Genomic DNA, 23742 nt, shown 5'->3' with positions numbered 1-23742 from the left:
GGTAACTGGTATGTATTTGCTGCTGGTTGTGCATAATTAAGCAAAGAGCAGTGAGGAGTATCTAGCCTTCATATTTCTCCTTGCTAGAAATGTGAAGCAAGGTAATTGGAGACAAAAGGAGCCCATTCTCCTACGCATCTGCAATTACAGGGTTTCGAGGGAGTAGATATTGCTTATGCAGGAGGAAAAGACTGAAGCAAGGAAAGGGATAGATGGAAAGCACCAAGAGTGACCAGGGGTAGAAAAGCAACGCTGGAGGACCAGATTCTGGTCAAAGAAGGTTTCCGAGTGTTGAGGAAAGAAACTTTTCTTAAACTACTCAGAGCAGACATCTATGTGTGCTTTATGCTCCAAATATGTACTGTAATGAGGAAGGCTGACACTTTATTGGTAAATTTCAAAGGTGGTAGTTAAATTTACAGGTAAATCTAGGGAATAGAATAGGTTTCAGGGCCAAGGGTGGCAGGACCATGCAGTCTTATATTCCAGAAGACAAAACCTACTTTCGAAGGTAAACTCTACTGTACTTTGCTGAGGTCCGGGAGCAACTTGAACACATAGATCTGTGGGCTGAGATCCAACACAACAGGTAGGTGAGGGCTCAGTCAGCAAGATCTTAACAGTGAGGATGAACAAGAGACACCATCAGGTCTTTCTGTGTCGATTCAACCATATGCAGGCTTCTACTGCTCCACCCATGGCCTTGTCAATAAATGTGTTAAATGCTTCTGGGAAATCTGGTGGTAGTCCCAGTGCTGCAGACTGGCTGATGGCCACCATCACAGGGTAAGTCAACCACGAGTGCTGCTGCGGTCATGCCCATGTTATATTTGAGTCTGAACTTTGCTAATATGTTCTACACTCGGCCTCAGTTTTACAGCACTTTCTTAAGAGGAAACTTTACTCTTGGTTCCTGTCCCATGATTACTAGAAATTACTGTGCTCGTTATTCAAGTTTTCAGATTCCTTCTATTTTTCAGTTTCTCTTTGTCCTGATTCGTTCACCTTCTCCTCCTCCCTTATTCACCACTGCAAAGTACCTTTGCTTCTTGTTGGAGAAGTAAGCAGAGCCAGATGCCAAACAACGCTCCAGGGGACCTGAAAAGTTCAGCTGCCTCCCTCTAACCCTGAACAAGTCACTTGACACACGCATCCCCTTTCAGAAGAGAACTGAGGTTTTGTTACATTTTGGAAACTAATAGCAATGTCTGTTCAGCTGCAGCTTTACCCTGGGCCACCTCCAAACATTACATGGATATTTGAGTGATCAAAACAAAAGCAAAATAAATTAAGAACAAGAATTGTCTCTGCCCTATTGAGAATTTCTATTAAAAATTGGAAGTCCTTTCCTTTGCTGATGCTTCAGGCGTGCCTGCAACAATAGAGTTGGAAGAACTTTCTGATCTAAACCCGAAGACATAGTTGTCCTGTCAAAGTCAAACAGTAAGGCACTTTCTGTTTGTTTTTAGTTAAAAAAAATATGGTCTATGTATATTACTGTTAGCAATATGATATACTTTTTCTTAAGTGTGTTATTCCGTACTTAAATGGCAAGGAGGCATTATAGAAAAACCTCATTTAGCCAAAAGAGAAAAGCAGGCTCATTTCCTTTTCTGCTAAAGGCGACTGATGAATGCTTATGCTGAAAACACCAATAAATCTTCAGTTCTTTCCTTCCAGTTCCTTATGTTCTGTTTCCCCAAGGTTCTGGTTTTAGAGTACCAGAGGACTGCATGGGGTCCTTAAACAACTCTAAACACTTTTACAGTTTGAAGCTGGGGGTAATATTTTTTTGGCCTCCTTCCCTCAATCAATTTCTTTCAAACGTAGTGAAAAGGCTTCATGTTATTCCTGCCTTTAGTGAGACTGTTTACAGCGCCTGCTGTTAATTCGTAGTGGCAAAGTATTTCCCTTTTGTTCTTCCACAACTCTAAACTCAAGAGGCCAGTGAACGTGCTGCAGAAAAGAGTGGTTTTAATCCACTCCAATTTACAGCACAGCTAAGTTACCGCAGCTCGACAAACTCCCTGGTGTTTCTGTGCCAAAGTCTCCTGAATGTGCTTCTACCAAATCCTTCCAAGAGCCAGGTGAAATATTTAAACCTCTTCCATGGGGACGATTGGTTTCTGCAGTGATGTGAAATGGGAAGGTGCTGTACTCAAAGAGCCAGTGCCCAGTGATCTGTCAGCAATGTGAAATAAGCCAGCCCTTAGTTGGGACTTTTGAACAAAAAACATTCTCTTGGATAGACTGAGGTTCTCTGCAACCTCCTGTTTACTTTTGTCTAAGACAAGATCAGGCATTGTCTTTGACCAGACCTTCTGCAAATGGTTGATTAGTGTATGGGGGAATTGTTTGCATGTCTTGGTGTCGACTGAACACCTCAACCTGCCTTCATGCCAAGGAAATGTATAGAATACTATATGGGATTATAATATATAGGAGTTATATAGGATTTTAGGAAGCTGAGGAATCAATACACATAGCCTTGCCACATTTCCTTGCCCACTGAGGATAAAAGCATGCAATGCAAACCACGGAGCAGATAGAAATAGAAGGGGTTTCACTCCTGACGTAAGTTTCATAGAATCATAGAATCCTAGGTTGGAAAAGACCTCTAAGTTCATCAAGTCCAACCATCCACCAACACCACCGTGCCTACTAAACTATATCCTGAAGTGCCACATCTACACGTTTTATAAACACCTCCAGGGATGGGGACTCCACCACTTCCCTGGGCAGCCTGTTCCAATGTCTGACCACTCTTTCAGTAAAGAGATTTTTCCTAATATCCAATCTGAACCTCCCCTGGTGCTACTGGAAGCCATTGCCTCTTGTAGTATCACTAGTTAGCTGGGAGAAGAGACCAACACCCACCTCACTACAACCTCCTTTAGGTAGTTGTAGAGAGCAATAACGTTCCCCCTCAGCCTCCTCTCCTCCAGATTAAACAGCCCCAGTTCCCTCAGCTGATCCCCGTAAGACTTGCTCTCTAGACCCCTCACCAGCCTCGTTGCCCTTCTCTGGACACACTCCAGCACCTCAATGTCCTTCCTGTAGTGAGGGGCCCAAAACTGAACACAGTACTCCAGGTGTGGCCTCACCGGTGCCGAGTACAGGGGCACGATCACCTCCCTACTCCTGCTGCCCACACTATTCCTGATACAAGCCAGGAAGCCGTTGGCCTTCTTGGCCACCTGGGCACACTGCTGGCTCATGTTCAGCCAGCTGTCGACAAACACCCCCAGGTCCTTTTCCTCCAGTCAGCTTTCCAGCCACTGCTCCCCAAGCCTGCAGCGTTGCATGGGGCTGTTGTGACCCAAGTGCAGGACCCGGCACTTGGCCTTGTTGAAACTCATGCAGTTGGCCTCGATCCAGCCTGTCCAGACCCCTCTGCAGAGCCTTCCTACCCTCGAGCAGATCGACACTCCCACCCAGCTTGGTGTCATCTGCAAACTTACTGAGAGAGCACTCAATCTTCTCATCCAGATCATTGATAAAGATATTAAACAAGACGGGACCCGAAACTGAGTCCTGGGGAACACCACTCATGACCGGCCACCAGCTGGATTTAACTCCACTCACCACCACTCTCTGCGCTCAGCCATTCAGCCAGTTCTTTATCCAGTGAAGAGAACACCCATCCAAACCATGAACAGCTAGTTTCTCCAGGAGGATGCTGTGGGGAACAGTGTCAAAGGCCTTACTAAAGTCCAGGTAGATGACATCCACAGCCTTTCCCTCATCCATTAGGCGGGTCACCTGGTCATAGAAGGACATCAGGTTGGCCAAGCAGGACCTGCCTTTCATCAACCCATGCTTGCTGGGCCTGATCTCCTGATTGTCCTTCACATGCCAAGTGAGAGCACTCAGGGTGAATCGCTCCATAATCTTGTCCGGCACCGAGATCAGGCTGACAGGCCTGTAGTTCCCAGGATCCTCCTTCCGGACCTTCTTGTAGATGGGTGTTACACTGGCGATCCTCCAGTCATCTGGGACCTCCTCTGTTAGCCAGGCCTGCTGATAGATGATGGAGAGTGGCTTGGCCAGCTCCTCCACCAGTTCCCTCAGCACCCTTGGGTGGATACCATCCAGTCCCATAGGCCTGTAAGTGTCCAGGTGGCACAGCAGGTCATTAACTGCTTCCCCCTGGATTATGGGAGGTTTGTTGTGCACTCCTTTCCTATCTTCCAGCACTGAGGGCTGACTACCCTGGGAATAACTAGTCTGACTATTAAAGACTGAGGCAAAGAAGGCATTACATACTTCAGCCTTTTCCTCATCGTGTTGACAACGTTCTCCCTCACATCCAGTAAGGGAGGGAGACTCTCCTTGTCCCTCTTTGTTGTTGATGTATTTGTAAAAACATATTTTGTTGTCCCTTACAACTGTGGCCAGCCTGAGTTCTAGCTGGGCTTTTGCCTTTCTGATTTCCTCTCTGCAAGTTTGGTTATCTTCATATCTTCTGCAGAAAACCCAGGGACAGGGGCAGCTATTTCCAGATGCAAGGTATATCCCATCTCATCACCTGGGCTCCGAAACCAGAACCACCACATCTTCCCCTTGTGATACACACACCAAACATCGTTTGGTCTCTCAAACTCCCTTTTACTTCAAGAGTATTCCTGAAAGAGGGCAGGCTGACACTGGGTATGCCTTGAGGGATACTGCTACATAGCTGCTTTTGTACCACAATATTTAGTCCCACAGAATGTTTTTGTTTATAGTCACAAAGTTTACAATTGCGCCATATGGAGCAGAATTTGTTTTACTTCAGTTTATCATCAGAAATCAGCTTCTCGGCACCAAGCCCAGCTGATTTCATATTCTGTTGGTTTAAGGGAAGTAATGTAGGATTCACTGTCTGTATATTCAAACTCTTTAATCGACATAAACAAACATAAAAACATTGTCTAGCATGAGTGGATGTTTACTCAGCCCTGCAGAAAGTAAAGCATATCGCTATAAAAACCACACTATAAAAATAATCTGAGTTGTGATTGCTCTGAAGAATCCTGCAGCACTTACACAATACAAGACAGAGTTGTCTTTATTCAATCAGCACTCAAAACATAAAAGCAAGATTGACTGAAAAATATCAGATAAATTGTTATGGTAGCTGCATAAATGCAAATCCCAGCAGAGTCAACAGTGGGTTCAGAGCCTGTAAAGTGAGTTTTTCATTCCAGAGGAAAAATGAATTTGCTTTTAATCTCTGAGGACTAAAATGGTGCCCATATTTCTTGCAAATTACCTTAATACTCCAAAAGCATTTACTAGCCACAGTAGGCTGTGGCCTGCCTTTCTCGATACTCCAGTTTGCGTCATAGTCAGGGCCAGGTATTTTGAATGAAGATGTCCAATACAGGAAGATTTTTGTTTCATTCTCCAGGACCCCACCACACCAGAAGGCATTTTTCCTTTGCTCAGTGACTGAACAACCTATAACAAGGGAACTATTAGCACCTTTAAAACACTTGCACGTGTCAAATATTTTGTTCTTGATCGTATCTACTTACATTTTCTAGTATTTCAAAAGTGAACTGAGCCTTCCTGGCAGAATTCAGAGGAAGAATTACTTGGCAAAATGTGATGTTACAGTGTTGGTCTGGATGCCACCCTGCTGCCTAATGGATTTGCAATCCTAAACTAGTAGCTATGACTCCCCATAGAGTGTTTGGAGAAAAGTAGGCTTCCGAGACTGGGATCTGGGAAATCTAAAATGCTAACCTGGGATCAATCTGACCCACCTAGTAGGAATTCCTAAGGAGGCAGATGTGACAAAGAATGGGTCCTTAACAGTGGCTGATAGGAAATACATCTGACCATTCAGTGCTGCGGGTCAGAGTCCCCTCTTTGAAGGAGAGCAACCAATACTGGGAACTCACAAAAACATGACGAGTCCTCTTCCTTTTTTCTAAGCAACTTTTCAGCAATATTTTTTCTGTATAAAGAACTACTTTCAGATGTCATGTGTTGCCGGACTTAAATATCCTCTTATTTGTTTTCAGACAACTAGGTGGGCTCATGCACTCTGTTTTGTAGCTGTTGTGTTGCCTGGAGTGGGACATGATGCTTGCACAGCAAGACAACCATAAGGTAGTGTTGGTATGACTGACCGCTATAAGAACTTCACAAGATTGCTATAAAAAATGAGCTGTCTTCGAAAGTTATTTTTAGATAGCTGTCTTCTCTCCTTAGGCAAGCTAATGATAAGATTTTCAAAGGTGTAAAATTTTTAGCCCAACTCCCTGATTATCTCATCATTGTTAAAATACTTGTAATGAATAACAGTACATAGTGATTTATGCCTTCTTACTCTTCCTGAGTAAGAGGAAAATACAAATCACCGAAATCCCTGGGGAATTCTGATGAACTACAGTCACCGGAGTGGTAAAAGTATTTTAGTCTTTAAATCTCAGAGGGCCTTCAGAGTTCTTTTCTAAAGAGTATCTCCCCTTAATGCCATAGGAAGGACTGTGAGGTGCTAGAAGATGCTGTGTTCTTGTGGTCTGTCACCATTGCAGTGGTATGTCCTTCCTGAAAGGAGACATCTCATCCTTCTCACAAGGACCAGAAGTAGATGTACAGGTAGCAAGTGTCTCACAACATATCCCTGTACATATCGGAATTTCATTCAGTATTCTGGGATGAACAGTTCCTTTCCTTTTCTGCTAAACAAACTCAATTAAAAATAAACATTTATAATAAAGAGCCCAAATTCACCTCATGCAGTCAACACTATTTGACTGTGTCCATCTGTAAAGCTAACGCTTAACTACCATTGAGCTGTCATGTAGGAGAATTGACATTACAGCTTTACTGCAGCTCTTCTAAAGAATAGGACCAAAGGAGGGCAGCTGTGTTGAATAAAGTTTCCAAACGGTATTAAAGGTTATACAACATCACTTTCCTGTAACTTCTATGCTTAATATGAATTGGCCTATAATTTTGTTTTTCCCACCTATAATGTTTTTTTTCTTGTGTGATTTTTACAGATGAATGGTTTAAGAAGTGAAAGAGAAGCCATGAGAAATGTACAAGAATATTACTGTTGTAGCCGTTCCCTATTTTAACAGTCAGCTGTTATTCACATATCTGCCATTTCAAGAGAAAGCATTATGAGAAATCTTCTGTTATAGGTTTGCATGGCACGGTTTAGGTAGCAGGGGGGCTATAGGGGTGGCTTCTGTGAGAAGCTTTGAGAAGCTTCCACCACGTCTGATAAAGCCAGTGCTAGCTGGCTCTAAGACCGACCCAGGCCAAGCCAATCAGCAATGGTGATAGCACCTCTGGGATAAAATATTTAAGAAGAAGAATACAAAAAACCTCTGCAGTGAAACAGCAGGATAGAAAGAGGAGTGAGACGATGTGAGAGAAACAACTCCGCAGGCACCAAGGTCAGTGAAGAAGGGGGGGAGGGGGGGAGGTGCCTGAAATGTCAGAGCAGGGATTCTTCCTTTGCAGCTCGTGATGAAGACCACGGTGAGGCAGGCTGTCCTCCTGCAGTCCATGGAGGTCCACAGAGGAGCAGATATCCACCTGTAGCCCATGGAAGGGACCCCACACTGGAGTGGGTGGATGCCTGAAGGAAGCTGTGACCCCATGGAAGGGACCCAATGCCAGAGAAAGCTCCTTCCAGGACCTGTGGACCCGTGGAGAGAGGACCCCCTGCCGGTGCAGGTTTGCTGGCAGGGCTTGTAACCCTGTGGGGGACCCACGCTGGAGCAGTCTGTTCCTGAAGGACTGCAGCCCGTAGAAGGGACCCATGCTAGGGCAGTTTGTGAAGAGCTGCAGCCCGAGGGATGGACTGACATTGGAGAAGTTTGAGAAGAACTGTCTCTCGTGAGAGGAACCTTCATGCTGGAGCAGGGGAAGAATGTGAGAAGTCCTCCCCCTGAGGAGGAATGATTGGCAGAGACAATGTGTGATGAACTGACCATAACCCCCATTCCCCATCCCCCTGAGCCGCTTGGGGGAAGGAGGGAGAGAAACGGGAGTGAAACTGAGCCTGGGAAGAAGGGAGCTGTGTTCGGTGCGAGCAGGTGAATGACCTGCTCAGCCTGGTGGCAGAGCTGAAAGAGGAAGTGGAGAGGTTGAGGAGCATCCGGAAGTGTGAGAGGGAGTTCGACTGGTGGAGCAGCACCCTGCCCTCCCTGACGCAGAGGCAGCAGGAGGCGGCTCCACGCAAAGCAGAGAAACCCCTACCCTCTTGCCACCATAGCAGAAAGAGGGGACCGAAGAGATGGGGGGGAATGGAAACGGGTCCCTGCTCGGGGGGGCAAGCGAATCCCCTCCCAGCCTCCCTCACCTGTCCAGTTGCCCTTAAGCAACAGATATGGGGTTCTGAAATGTAAGGGACCAGCCAAAGAGGATGTGGGTGTAGGTGAAGCTCCATCCAGGGCGTTGCCTAGAACGAGTCAGACAGCCCTACGTATTACAACTGCCTCAACTAAGAAAAAAAGAAGGGTCATTGTCATAGGTGATTCCCTTCTGAGGGGAACAGAGGGCCCGATCTGCCGACCGGACCCATCCCACAGGGAAGTCTGCTGCCTCCCTGGGGCCCGGGTTAGGGATGTTGCGAAGAAACTCCCTGGTCTGGTGCAGCCTTCTGATTACTAACCCCTCTTGGTAATGCAGGTTGGCGGGGACGAGATAGCAGAAAGAAGTCCCAAGGCCATCAAAAGGGACTTCAGGGCACCGGGGCGACTGGTTGAGGGATCAGGGGCACAGGTGGTGTTTTCCTCCATCCCATCAGTGGCAGGGAACAGCACTGAAAGGGGCAGGAAAACTCACCTGGTTAACAGGTGGCTCAGGGACTGGTGCCATCGGTCAAATTTTGGCTTCTTTGATCTTGGGGAGGTGTACACAGCACCGGGCCTGCTGGCAACAAGTGGAACTCAGCTATCTCAAAGGGGAAAAAGGATTCTTGGCCACGAGCTGGCAGGGCTCATTGAGAGGGCTTTAAACCAGGTTTGAAGGGGGAAGGGGACATCGCCCAGCTCACTAGGGATGAGCCTAGGCTTGGCGTGCCAAGGCCAGGGGTGAGAATGACAGCCCAGCTCAAGTGTGTCTACACCAATGCACGTAGCATGGGCAATAAACAGGAGGAGCTGGAAGCCATTATACAGCAGGACGGCTACGACTTGGTCACCATCACAGAAATGTGGTGGGACAACTCGCATGACTGGCATGCTGTCATGGATGGCTACAGACTCTTTAGGAAAGACAGGCCAACAAGGAGAGGTGGGGGAGTTGCTCTATATATGAGGGAGCAACTGGAATGCATTGAGCTTGGCCTGGGGGAAAATGAGGAACAAGTTGAGAGCTTGTGGGTTAGAATTAAGGGATAGACTCATAAGGGTGACATTACAGTGGGTGTGTACTACAGGCCACCTGACCAGGAGGAGGAGGTTGATGAGGCCTTCTACAGGCAGCTGCAAGCAGCCTCACAGTCACAGGCCCTGGTTCTCATGGGGGACTTCAACCACCCTGACATCAGCTGGGAAGACCATACAGCTAGGCACGCGCAGTCCAGGAGGTTCCTACAGAGCATCGATGATAACTTTCTGATGCAAGTGGTGGAGGAACCAACAAGGAAAGGCACTCTGCTGGACCTTGTATTAACAAAGAAGGAGGGACTGGTGGAGGATGTGAAGGTCGGAGGCAGACTCGGCTGCAGTGACCATGAAATGGTCGAGTTCAGGATCCTGCGTGGAGGAAGCAGGGCGATAAGCAGGATCAAAGCCTTGGACCTCAGGAGGGCTGACTTTGCCCTCTTCAAGGAGCTACTGGGAGAAATCCTGTGGGACAGGGCTCTCGAAGGCAGGGGCGTCCATGAGTGCTGGTCGCTCTTCAAATGACACTTCCTCCATGCTCAGGAGAAATGCATCCCCCTGAGAAAGAAATCGAGCTAAGGAGGCAGGAGACCTGCATGGTTAAACAAGGAGCTTCTAGCGGAGATCAGGTGGAAGAGAAAGGTCCATTGAATGTGGAAAGAGGGGCAGGCCACTTGGGAAGAGTACAGGAACATGGTGAGAGCATGCAGGGATGCGACGAAGAAGGCCAAGGCCCACCTGGAATTGAAGCTGGCAAGGGATGTCAAAAACAACAAGAAGGGCTTCTTCAAATACATCAGCAGCAAAAGGAAGGCTAGGTACAATGTGGGGCCGCTGCTGAATGAGGCAGGTGTCCTGGTGACGGAGAATGCAGAGAAGGCAGAGCTACTGAATGCCTTCTTTGCTTCAGTCTTCAGTGCTAAGACTGGCCCTCAGGAATCCCAGGTCCCGGAGGTAAGAGAAGAAGCCTACGGAGAGGACGACTTTCCCTTGGTCAAGGAGGACTGTGTGAGGAATCTCTTAAGCGATCTGGACAACCACAAGTCCATGGGCCCCGATGGAATGCACCCATGAGTGCTGAGGGAGCTGGCGGATGTCATTGCTGAGCCACTCTCCATCATCTTTGAGAGGTCCTGGAGGACAGAAGAGGTGCCCGAGGACTGGAGAAAGGCCAATGTCACTCCAATCTTCAAAAAGGGCAAGAAGGAGGACCCAGGGAACTACAGGCCGGTCAGCCTCACCTCCATCCCGGGAAAGGTGATGGAGCAGCTTATCCTGGAGGCCATCATGAAGCAAGCAGAGGAAAAGAAGATTATCAGGAGTAGTCAGCATGGATTCACCAAGGGGAAATCATGCCTGACCAATCTAATAGCTTTCTACAATGACATGACTGGCTGGGTAGACGAAGGGAGAGCCGTGGATGTTGTCTACCTCGACTTCAGCAAGGCTTTCGACACAGTCTCCCATGATATCCTCCTAGGGAAGCTCAGGAAGTGTGGGCTGGATGAGTGGTCGGTGAAGTGGATAGAGAACTGGCTGAATGGCAGAACTCAGAGGGTTGTCATCAGCGGCGCTGAGTCTAGTTGGAGGCTGGTAACTAGTGGTGTCCCCCAAGGGTCACTACTGGGCCCAGTCTTGTTTAACTTCTTCATCAACGACCTGGATGAAGAGTTAGAATGTACCCTCAGCAAGTTTGCTGATGACACCAAACTGGGAGGAGTGGTAGACACACCGGAAGGCTGTGCTGCCATTCAGCGTGACCTGGACAGGCTGGAAAGTTGGGCAGAGAGGAACCTGATGAGGTTCAACAAGGGCAAGTGCAGGGTCCTGCCCCTGGGGAGGAACAACCCCATGCATCAGTATAGGCTTTGGGCGGACCTGCTGGAGAGCAGCTCTGCGCAGAGGGACCTGGGCGTCCTGGTGGACAACAGGTTGACCATGAGCCAGCAGTGTGCCCTGGCTGCCAAGAAGGCCAATGGGATCCTGGGGTGCATCAAGAAGAGTGTGGCCAGCAGGTCGAGGGAGGTTCTCCTTCCCCTCTACACTGCCCTAGTGAGACCTCATCTGGAGTACTCTGTCCAGTTCTGGGCCCCCCAGTTCAAGAAAGATGAAGAGCTACTGGAGAGAGTCCAGCGGAGGGCTACAAGGATGGTGAGGGGACTGGAACATCTCCCCTGCGAGGAGAGGCTGAGGGAGCTGGGCTTGTTCAGCCTGAAGAAGAGAAGGCTGTGAGGGGACCTAATATATACTTACAAATATTTGAAGGGTGGGTGTCAGGAGGATGGGGCCAAGCTCTTTTCAGTGGTGCCCAGTGACAGGACAAGGGGCAATGGGCACAAACTGAAGCATAGGAAGTTCCGTCTGAACATGAGGAAGAATTTCTTCCCTCTGAGGGTGACGGAGCACTGGAACAGGCTGCCCAGGGAGGTTGTGGAGTCTCCTTCTCTGGAGATATTCAAGACCCGCCTGGACAAGATCCTGTGCAGCCTGCTGTAGGTGACCCTGCTTCGGCAGGAAGATTGGACTAGAAGACCCACAGAGGTCCCTTCCAACCCCTACCATTCTGTGATTCTGTGATTCTGTGATTCTGTGATTCTTTGAGAGGTGGGGGCGAAGGTGTTTTAAGATCTGGATTTATTTGTCACTATCCTACTCTGATTTGATTGGTGATGAATTAAACTCCCTTTTCTCCCCAAGTCGAGGCTGTTTTGTCCGTGACAGTAATTGGTGAGTGATCTCTGCCTGTCCTTGTCTCGACCCTCGAGCCTTTCATCATATTTCCTCTCCCCTGTCCAGTTGAGGAGGGGGAGTGATAGAGTTCTTTTAGTTGACACCTGGCATTTTTCCAGGCCAAACCAAAGCATCTTCATTTAAAAAAAAATATAGATAGGGACCTTCTCCACCCTGTTTTCCAGGGTAAGCAGCTGTACCTCATGTTTTCCTATACACAACATGAACAATGCTGAAGAAAAAATAACAAAATCTACTTTTCCTGGGACAAAAACCACCTTATTTTATGAAAAAGCAGCCGTTTCAGGAGACGAAGTGATCCACATTTGGTATGACAGGACCTGACATGCTTACTTTTCTGTTGAACACTATAAAGCTGCTAGTGTCTCCTCAGTCCACTTTCAATTCCCTTCAGTGATTTCTTGAAAACACCCCATGATCCAACATCCAAATTCCACATCAAGTCAGGAAAGTAAATTATGTACATGAGCTTCACATCAGTTTCACTAAAATACGTTTCCACCCATGTACAAGGCTTTATCTATGAAACAATACATCTGTGGTCAAGTCTTGTGGTATTATGTACAGAATCATTTTTCATACTAACTAAACACCAATGCAGTGAAAATATACAGTTATTATAGGCTAAATGCAGTTTTATGTTCCGACTAATATCTACTCTGTCCAATCCCTTTCTGCTTTTTTTAAAAACAGTCCTAATCACACTGCTGCGACATCACAGATGCTACTTCATAGCACATCAGGTGAACTCCCAATATTAAAGGCAGGATATATCTTATATTAGGGATTTGAAATATAGCAATCATGTTAGCAATAGGCCCTTCTAATATTGGGGCAGCCATCCATATCTTAAAGGGCACCCTCAGAGCTCCTTCTGAAATCACAGACTCACAGAATGGGGTTGGAAGGGACCTCTGGGGATCATCTGGTCCAACCCTCCTGCAAAAACAAGTTTACCTAGAGCAGGCTGCACAGGACCTTGTGCAAGTGGGTTTTGAATATTCCCAGAGAAGGAGAATCCACTGTCTCTCTGGGCAGCCTGTTCCAGTGTTCTGTCACCCTCAGAGTGAAGAAGTTCTGCTTGCGGTTCACATTCAGAACTTCCTGTGCTTTAGTTTGTGCCCTTTGCCCTTGTCCTGTCACTGGGAACCACTGAAAAGAGTCTGGCCCCATCCTCCTGACACCCACCCTTAAGATATTTATAAGTTCCCCTCTCAGCCTTCTGTTCTTCAGGCTTAACAATCCCAGATCCCTCAGCCTTTCCTCGTAGCAGAGGTGTTCCGGTCCCCTAATCATCTTCGTAGCCCTCTGCTGGACTCTCTCCAGTAGCTCCTCATCTTTCTTGAACTGGGGAGTGCAGAACTGGACACAGTACTTCAGATGGGGCCTCACTAGGGCAGAGTCGAAGGGGAGGATAAAATTTCCTCGACCTGCTGGCCACACTCCTCTTGATGCACCCCAGGATGCCATTGGCCTTCTTGGCAGCCGGGGCACACTGCTGGCTCATGGTTAACTTGTCACCCATCTGCACTCCCAGGTACCTCTCCACAAATCTTCTACCCAGCAGGTCAGCACCGAGCCTGTATTGGTGCATGGGGTTGTTCCTCCCCAGGTGCAGGACCCTACACTTGCCCTTGTTGAACTTCTTCAGGTTCCTCTGCACCAAACTCTCCAGCCTGTCCAGATCTCGCTGAATGGCAGCACAGCCTTCTGGTGTACCAGCCACTCCTCCCAGTTTTGTGTCATCAGCAAACTTGCTGAGGGTGCACTCTGTCCCTTCATTCAGATCACTGATGAATAAATTGAATAAGACTGGGCCAGCTACAGGCCTCCAACTAGACTCAGCGTCACTGATGACAACCCTCTGAGTTCTGCCATTCAGGCAGTTCTCAATCCACCTCACTGACCACTCATCCAGCCCACACTTCCTGAGCTTGCCTGTGGGGACATTATGGGGGACAGTGTCAAAAGTAAGCCAAAGACTAACCATTAAGAAGACGGTTGGTTTTCTGTGAAATATTTTTGAAATCTGACTATTGATAGGAAAAAGTCTGTTATGATCAACCCAAATTTAATGGTTAAAAAAAAGCTCTGTTTTATATGTAATCCTATGTTATTTTATCAAGAATAGAATTAGTATTTTCATCACATTTTGGATATCCCTTTTTACTTTCTAGAGCTTTAAAAAGTAAAAATCAGTTTCAAAATAGAAAATCAAAAAGGTTTGTGTTGAAAATTTCATTGAGTCTTTTTCTCAGAATTTCTTTTCTTCGACCATTTCCTCTTTCAGAAAGTTATCTGTTGGGCTCAACAGGAACTTGCAACTTGTGTCAACCAATCCATATGTGCACTATTTGGTCATTAAAATATTCAAATTATTTCTTTGTATCCAACTCGTAGTCCTACTTGGCTCAAGTAAAGTCCAGCAAAAAACCCCTTAGTAATTCTCTAAATGACTTCAGAATTGGCTTCTGGGGTCCACTGAGTAACAGAGTATTGAAGGAAGGTCAGCACCCAGACCTACCAACTCACTGTGTAAGCCACTTTAACTTCTCAAACAAATTAAATCTCTGTGTATTTTAGTAATTAAAACAGAATTTTTAGAAAATGTACCTTAGGTGAGTTTAAACCAATAAACAGTAATTCATCATATACAATAAACAAATCAATTAAATACCCAGACCAAATCACTAAGGCTCAGAGGCAATTTTATATATACACAGCGAGCGAATACAACAGTAACCAGGTTATGCTTTCCATAAACTAACATGGAATATTTCCCAAAAATAAACTGTATAAGAGGACTGTGCAACAATAAACTGTATAAGAGGACTGTGCAACACCAAGAGAAGGATAAAAAACAACTTAAAATCTATACAACACTAATAGGATTTCAAAGTGCCCTTGAAAACATTACAGAGGTGAAGACCAGTCTTTCTTTTCTTTACCATTGTCTTTTCTAGAAAAATGTCTATGTCTTAACTAGCTATTTTTCTCTACATAAAAAAACCTCTACATTTTTGCTATTCACACAAGGAAAAGTTTTTTTTGAAGTCTACAATTTCCTTGCCAGTTGTAGTTTTCCACCCTCTCACCTCAGCCAATTTCTACATATTCCCAGTTCATCACTAGAAAGGGAAGAAACCGAATAATATTATTACACAAAACATTTTTAAGACACAACACCCCTAAACTAGTGCACAACTTCTTTAAGGATGCCAAAAACCAAAGAATGGACACTTTCAGGCACATTTTATTCTCACAAGCAAAACAAGCTTGTGCTACTGCTCATTAGTCATGGTAATGTGGGGGCTGCTGTAGACATCTACTCTCTGTTATCATAAAAATATTCTGAAATTTCAGAAAAACACAGACCCCAGGTTTTTTATCCCTAAAGTTAGAAATTCAGATGATGAGATTTCAGTGTTATGTTGAACAGCACCAAATAATAAAAAAAGCCACATGTTCTTTCAGGCTGCAGGACTGCTAGCTCTGTGTGTCAGCATTGTTTTGCTTGTCCAATGAAAGAAGGAGTGAAAATTGTGAGAAACAATTTTCAGGCATTACCAGCTTTGGTCTCAGCATGTAACTTTAAAAAAGCAGGAGAGCAGCTAGTTATTTAGCATACTTAAGCCATCATGGGTTGCACTAAAATACTTGAACTCTTATGGAGCAGGCAGAGCTGCACCTGGTGGACAGCCATATATTGGTCTATATGAAATTGATGGCACGTGGTAAATTATAGGCTTCTATAGGGCACACGTGTTAAATGTTAGCCCTGAGAGGCTTGTTAAGAGTGTTACAGCCCTAAAGAGTCCCTTAAAATAATAGGCTTTTATATTCATTGACTTTTGCAAGTACCACGGATTTCATCTTGAACTGTCCTGTCCTGGTGATATAAATAGTAGAAGAAAGGAATGAAGATGAGAAAGTTTTCATTTAAGCCTGCTACACTTAAATACATATATCATTGTATCATTCATTTTTACTTAGGGTAAAATAGACTAATTGTGAATTTAATAATGTCTATCATAATTATAAACAGAGATTTTCACAAAGTTATGCAATATAGATGCATTCACTAATAATGAATTCCTTCTGCTTCAGAAAATCCAGCCATAATTCATATTACTGTATCATAAAAGTTATGGAACATGTTGCTAATGGCAAGACTTACTGCAGAATGGCAAGATCCATCTTTTCACTGCTGTCTTTGTACACCTATAGAGTGAAAACTGGTGCTGATTTATAGACAAAGAGGATAAACACAAGAGATTCTTAGCAGGGCTCCACAGACTTCTCTGTGTAGATGAACTTGAACTCTAAAGTTTGGAAGCATATGAAATTTTCCTCAGCAACCTAGGTGTAACAAGATCTCTCTTACACTCAAACAACTCCACTACTAGTTGCCTTGTTTGGATACTTGCATTTACCAAGAGAGCCTTCTTCAGCTTCTACAGTGAGAAAAGCAGCCCAGTGCACTCCAAGGGCTGAATTATTAAACATGATGTAACATAGACGTGAGATATTTAGGTGACAGAATTTTCACAAAGGCAAGGGAGATGCTTCATGGACACTGTAGAAATTGAGGTATGGTGACTGGAGATAGGATCCAGGTAAAAAGAGGATGACTCATAGGGTGGACAAAGACCTTGAAATTTGGGCTGAGTTTCATCTGGGGATAGAGGTAAAACATGACTGTTTATCACATTTTCACATTTTTTGATGGCATGTTCTCGAGCAAATGGTATGGGAGAAGACCAAAAAAAGCATGACAACGTGAAGCCTATGTCTGAAGGTTATTAGTAATTCAGATATGATATGAGATCGCTCAGAGGTAAGCAAGTGCATATTCAGTGGGAACGCAGCACTACTTTTACCAGCTACATTCCAGACCAGCTGGGTGACTTCAGCATAGGCTACCCACAAAGCTTCCCCACAAAGCTGCAGCAGAGAGTATCACAGTAATTTGAAAAATTTCAGATAACAGTTAGTATCACTAATGTCCAGGCTGAATATTTGTTATGAAATGGTTGTTTAATCAGCATCTTTTGTACCTTGTGCAGGGTGAAAAAGGCCAAATGTAGATCATGGCATAATATGCACATCAGAGGTTAAATTTTGACCCCACTACAGTCAATAGCAAAGCATGGTTCAGTTTCTTCAAGGTGTCTTTTTTTGACATCTGTGTTTCCCTGCTTCTTGTTCAAGCTAGCTGCATCCTAGAAAAATTCACTACATCAGAAGAAGTGAGGTATAACTCATTCAACTTCGTCCTGCACTGATGCTTGACTTTTAGATAACTTTAGTTAGACTAGATCGATCTGATTTCCAGATCCTCCCATGATCAATATATAGAGAAAGGCAGGGCTAGAGATAAGCTCAACCCTGTCCTAGAAACCAGTCTTAGAGTGGGCTGAATTACACCAAAAGTTTGCTCTTCTTCTGACTGGGGAGGGAATTCAGTTTACTGGTGTAAACAGTTCAGCCTTTAGAGAGTTCATGCTAAGTGAGACAAAACCAATCCAGAATTAAGCCACTGGGAATTGTAACGTAGATCCACTTACATTGTAGTTTAATGCCGTGTGCTAGTCATGCATATTTTGCTTTCCTCCTTGGAAAAAATTATACTTCTGTAACCTTTTTGATTGTAGAAGTTGTGACTATCTTCAGGTCACCTGTCAGAGGTACCTAGGGTAAAGTCTCAGCTATTAATCTGGACATTTCATGTCCTGGAAAAGGAACAGTCCAATTCTCAGTCACTACCCCAAGGAAACTCCGTGGGTGAGTAATCATAGGTATGATAACAGGTATTTTGTGGCATCTGCATGTTCCTCACAAGCACGTCCACACTAAAGAGACCTGTCACCTTTTTTTGATATATATAAAGCAACAGATTATTCAGACATAAAGAACTCTTGGGTAAGCAGAGAATAAGTGGACCCAGAGATCCTTTACTGTTCTCCAGAATTCTGCTACTTGGCGACAACATTAGTCCACATAATACAGCAGTTGGCATGTTTGATATGGTCAGCATTTTTTACATAGCTGGAATCAAGAATGAAGCTATAACACTGAAGTGACTGCCCACAAGAACTGGGTAACATCTCTTCAAGGAATTGAAACAGAACATTTTCTTGCCCTGCAAACGAGGTGTGGATTCCTCCGCACTGCATAATAGTTGAACAAAGTTTTTCCTTATAATGAACCATTCATTTGGATTTCACAATGTCTCATCACTTCAGCCACAGTTGGTGACCATGCCAGCAGCACTTCTCACATATCATTTGCAATATTTTCTTTCCAATTACTCCAGGGGAAGGAGGGTAGAGAAGTGTGGGGATGGAACTGCAGTTCTTAGTGAAGATTTTACATAGAATCTCTTTTTTCACAATAGCACTACTCAGAACTGCACTGGTGGAGTGCTAGTGAGAATTACACACTGAACAACACTTTTGCCCTGTTATTAGTGGTCCTGTGAGTGTTTGGAGGACATGATGGTGTGTTGTAACAGTGCTTCTTGTGACACCAAATATTAATGTTAGCACTTTGTGTGTATGGGTAAGCATAGTCCAACTGTGCCATACCAAAGGCCTTCGCAGATTGCTATCTTGTCCCCTACAGTGGCCAAAGCAAAAGGAACATGACAAGTTTAAACTTATCATTCCTTTGGAAGACTATTTTAGCTCCCAGCAATCAGGGGATTTTTGACACTCTCTGCCAAACATTTCAGCCAGACTATCAATGTTTACAGCCTCAAGGACTGCTTTTAAACTCATTTCTCCTTTTAGAACCAATGATATCCCAACCCATGCAAGCAGATTTTATTTATACACTGAGTAGAAAACAAAGAAAAAAGAATGACTGCCTTGCACATTCCTTTAAGTTGCAATTTTACTCCATGGTGAAAAAGCTTACCAATCAGGATGTTTACATTTCTGTTCTGATTCAGTGGCTGCTATATGACTTCTAAGAGCCTGTGGCTGGCTACATAACTCTTTCTGGGATGAACTACTCAGGAGAGGAAAGAAAAATAATATTTCATATCTGTTTCAAATGTTCATTGTTATCTTGTCTCTGGTTAAAAAATTTCCTCATCAACTTTTAGAGTAATATTTTGCCTTTTCCAAGCACAGCCTCAAAAATGCTGATCTGTGCCACGTACTGACAAATGGATGGTCATAAGTGAAAAGATTATTTCTGTGAAGAAAAGCTACCAGTCAGTATCCTTAATACAAAACAAGGTGTTTTACTTACTATGGGTTTGTTCCTTTTTACAGTAAAGGATGGGGGCAGGGTGGGCTACAGCAGCCGTGTGACAGTGGAGTTAAGGATCCCAAAAGGAGGGAGCAAATAAAGAATAGAGTATTGCAACTCTGGAGAGAAGGTTTTGGCCTGTTTGGGGATGTGCTTGGAAGAAATGTGTGGGAGATGGTCCAGGAGAGTGGTTGATTTTCAAGGATCACCTCCTCCAATCTCAGGAAAGGTCCATCTGGTTGTGCAGAAAGTAGGGCAAAGTGGCAGGAGGCCTGCATGGATGAACAACGAGGTCATTACAAAACTCAGACATAAAAAACGAATCATACAGTAGGTGGAAGCAGGATCAGGACACTCAGGAGGAATACAGAGATACTGTCTGAGCATGCAGGGATGGCATCTGAAAAGCCAAAGCCCACCAGGAGTTCAGTCTGGTGAAAGACATGTAAGGCAATGAGAAGGACTTCTAGAGGTAGTAGAGCAGCAGAAGAAAGACTAGGGAAAATGTGGACATGCTGCTGAACAGGGCAAGGGACTCGGTGACAAAGGACATAGAAAATGATGAGCTGCTCAATGTCCTCTCTGTTTTGGTCTTCAACGGTAAAGTTGTCTTTTAGGAAACCCAGGTCCCTGACATCTGTGGAAAAGTTCAGAGCAAGAAAGACTTACCCTTGATAACAGAGGATCAGGTTAGGGAACATTTAAACAAAATAGACACACACAAGCCTATGGGGCCTGATAAGATGTACCCAAAAGTGCTGAGGGAGCTGGTCAATGTCATTGCAAGGCCACTCTCAATTATCTTTAAAAGGGAAAAGATGGTGACTGGGGAGGTTCCTAAGGACTGGAAGAAACTAAATATCACTCCTGCCTTCACAAACAGCAAGGGAGCTACAAGCTGATCAGCCTCACCTTGTTCCCTGTGAGAGTGGCGGAGCAATTAATTCTAGAAATAATTTCCCAATATATGAAGGATAAGATGGTGATTGGGAGTAGACAGCATGGATTCAGAAAAAGGAAATCATACTTGACCAAACTGACAGCCTTCTACATGAGATGACTGTCTCTGTGGATGGTGTTTATCTTGGGTTTAGTAACAGTTTCAACACTGTCTCCCATGACTTCTTCATAGACAAACCAAAGAAGTGCAAGTTAGAAAAGTAGACAGGGAGGTGGACTGAAAACTGCATGAATTTCTGGGCTGAGAGGATTGTGATGAGTGGCACAAAGACCGGGTGGAGGGCATGTACTAGTAGTGCATCCCCTGGGTGGATATTTGGACCAATAGCCTTTATCATCTTCATTAGTGATGTGGATGATGGGGCAAATCTCCAAAGGTCCCTTCCAACCCCAACGACTGTGTGATTTTCCAATGGCTTCACTAGAACTCTTTGTTTCAACAAATGAATCTACCTTCGCTGATTAATTTTAGGATCTCAAATACAAAGACTGTGACCTCAGGTCGTAGGTTCCTTTTTATTTTTATCTGTGATGTTTTACTGTTGTGCTGCTTTACAGCTGCTGTTATTGTTGACAAAACCAAAATAGATTTTGCCTGTTTTCTGAGCATTTGTCAATGAGGTTTCAGGTACAAGAATGGTCAGTGAGTTTCCATAGACTTAAATAAAGCCAGGATTTTCCTTGAAGTGTACAGGGCTTTGTATCTTGTCTAAAGACATTTTACGAAACCAATGGAAATAAAACAGAATAAAAACCATGTAAAGTAAGATCAGAATATAATCATATACCACTAAAGGTACCAAAAGCAAATCTTCACTGGAAGAAGGAATTTCTAAAGATCTCTAACAACAGCTGTTTTATTTGCAGCATTAACCATGTAATCAAATTTAAACTCACATTCAGCAGCTCTTTGTTACTTTTGCCTCCTTTTTTCCTTGTATCCTTTATTATTTCTGCTAACTAAAGATGACAATGTACCAAAAAAAAAAAAGCCTTGATGATCTCATTTCACAGTCTGACAGTGCTACCCATTTAAAGGCCAAGTTTTGCATGCATCTGTGATACTGAGATAAAAAGGAGTTAAGTCATCTTCTTATCACTACTATTCTCCTTAACTATCACAGTGAGACGCCATTTCACAATTTACTGGAAACTCAAGAAAACTTAGCTTAGTTCTTTTGTCTAAATATGACATGCTCAGGGCAGCCTGACTTTCAGCTGCCAGTCCAGAAGGTCATGGATCTGCTTTAGGTCCTGTGTCATACCATCCCTGCTAGATATCTCAGACACCACAGGAAGTCTGCAATAGCATTATTGCTTCATAGCATCTGGGCTTCTAGAATTCGTCATGAATGAGGATGACTGGCAGACACTGTACTTGTCTTGCAGACTTCCCTTGTTGACTGTATGACTTTCAGAAAGGAATCCATAAACTCCAGTTACTTTCTAGGGGTAGTCCCTTTGGGCTTCTAACAGAAGAAACTTAGAATCACAGAATCACAGTAAAGAGAAAGTTGAGTTTAGACATGGCAACGTTCTTGAAAATTGTAATAGATGGTCTGTAGAATGGGGCAAGTGACCACATTCAAACTGTAGATACATTTCTATTTATTGCATACATTTACACTAGGTACCTCTGGCTCAGAAGGGAAACGAAAGTCAGTATGTGAAGGAAATTATGTATGCCTTGCCTTCAACTACAATGGGACAATATTGTCTAAGAACGTGGAGATTTTTAATGTAAATTGATTTTAAGAACCTCAGTGTTTAATCTGAAATCTCTAAAATAATTCACTTACTATGTCATTACAAATTACAACCTGAAGAATAACGCTTTTCAAGCATCGTACACAGTAAGAAGATACAAACTGATCTCTCTTCATCTTTTATGCACCAAGTACTGTAAAAACAAAACATATGGTTGTTGTTTGTCTTCTTAATATGTACCATCCATAAACATGTCATTGGCATTCAGTTGTCACCATAGTAAATAAGAGTTAATGACACACCAGTGCATAATTCATAAAGTCTTTGGTCTTAAATATCAGCACCAAGTTTGTTTAAGCTATAATATGGCAGCCTTCATTACTGATAACAATAAGCAATATGTTTCCCTAAGATTTGCTATCTCTTCTTCGCACAAGAAAAGTCAGCGTGTCCACTGGCTGTTTGTTTGGCTTTCCTTTCATATCGTCACAGGAGATCATGACAGCTACTCAGCAGTTATTATGTGATGCTAGTGAAAGCAACATCTCTGCTCAGCTTTCCGTGACTTATTTTGAACTTAATTACATATGAAAAATAAAACCCAACCCTAAATAAGCACAGAGAATCTGATGCCAACTGGTTACAGCACAGAGGGGACCCAGAGCTAAGGTCCCATTGCTCCATTCTTCATGCCTCCATTTCTTCATGATTAATAACAGTCTGTACTCCATTCAGAAGGTGAGGTGTTCAAATCTTTGAATGTTAACAGAGTTTTTCAGCTAGATCAGCTCAATATTAATTGAATACTCAGCACAAACTATATGCACTGTCATGACTGAGGTTACTAGCTGAAGCTGGCTCCTTGACTTTCTCCAGGCTGCATCGAGAAAGAAAGGCAGCTTCAGCGGACTGTTTAAACCTCTTCTCCAATACACCATTACTCTCAGCATGTGAAGAATAAACCTCCCCCTCCCCATTTAGGGAAGGGCTATGTATTACCAGCTCAGCACGGAGACCTGCCTTCCAGAAAGCAGAGATTTATATGAGATGATGTCCGTTCTTGGAGACTAAAGTCCACTGTCATGGGGTGAGTAGGATTTAACTCTAAATCAGATTGTGCTCCTTAAACAAGTTGAGTTGTTCTGCTTTCTGTTCCCAGTTGGGCTACCTGTTTTCCTTCTCCAATGAATGGCATTAAAATCTTACCCAAAAGAAAAAAAATGTTACAAAAAATTGTAGTTATTTGTAGTTATTGTACCCAACTTCCTCTCCCAGAACAGCTCTGTGATATAGAAAATCAATTTACCCATCAGGAGCATTTGATTTGCAGCTCTGCCAGTTGATGCTGACCTCTCAGGGACATCCTGCTGTTATTTCACCTGTGTTTTGTTTGTAATTAATGGTCCACCTCCAGCTATAATCCATCTCTATTGGCAGCTGTCTGTGTGATACGTAACACTTCCTACTCTAGTGCTTGGATTTGAAAAGTTCCACCCATGAAGAGGTCTGAACATTGCATACCATGATACTGACATGCTGTAGCCTTCCCCTCTGTGCCTGAGAGTCCCAGGTGCACCACCTGCACCCTTGATCGTGTGAGGTAGATTTGGCTGTGTGCCTCCTCTTACATTCAAAATTGTGTTTATTGTTGAAGATAAAGTACACCTTTTTTATTTGTATATACATATATAAAAACAACAATAATTATGTAATTAAAATCGTAATGCAC

Source organism: Opisthocomus hoazin, chromosome 3 (assembly GCF_030867145.1).
Source record: "Opisthocomus hoazin isolate bOpiHoa1 chromosome 3, bOpiHoa1.hap1, whole genome shotgun sequence".
In the NCBI taxonomy this organism is placed as follows: Eukaryota; Metazoa; Chordata; class Aves; order Opisthocomiformes; family Opisthocomidae; genus Opisthocomus; species Opisthocomus hoazin.
The sequence above is the reverse complement of the archived record's forward strand: the minus strand, read 5'-3'. Positions refer to the sequence as shown.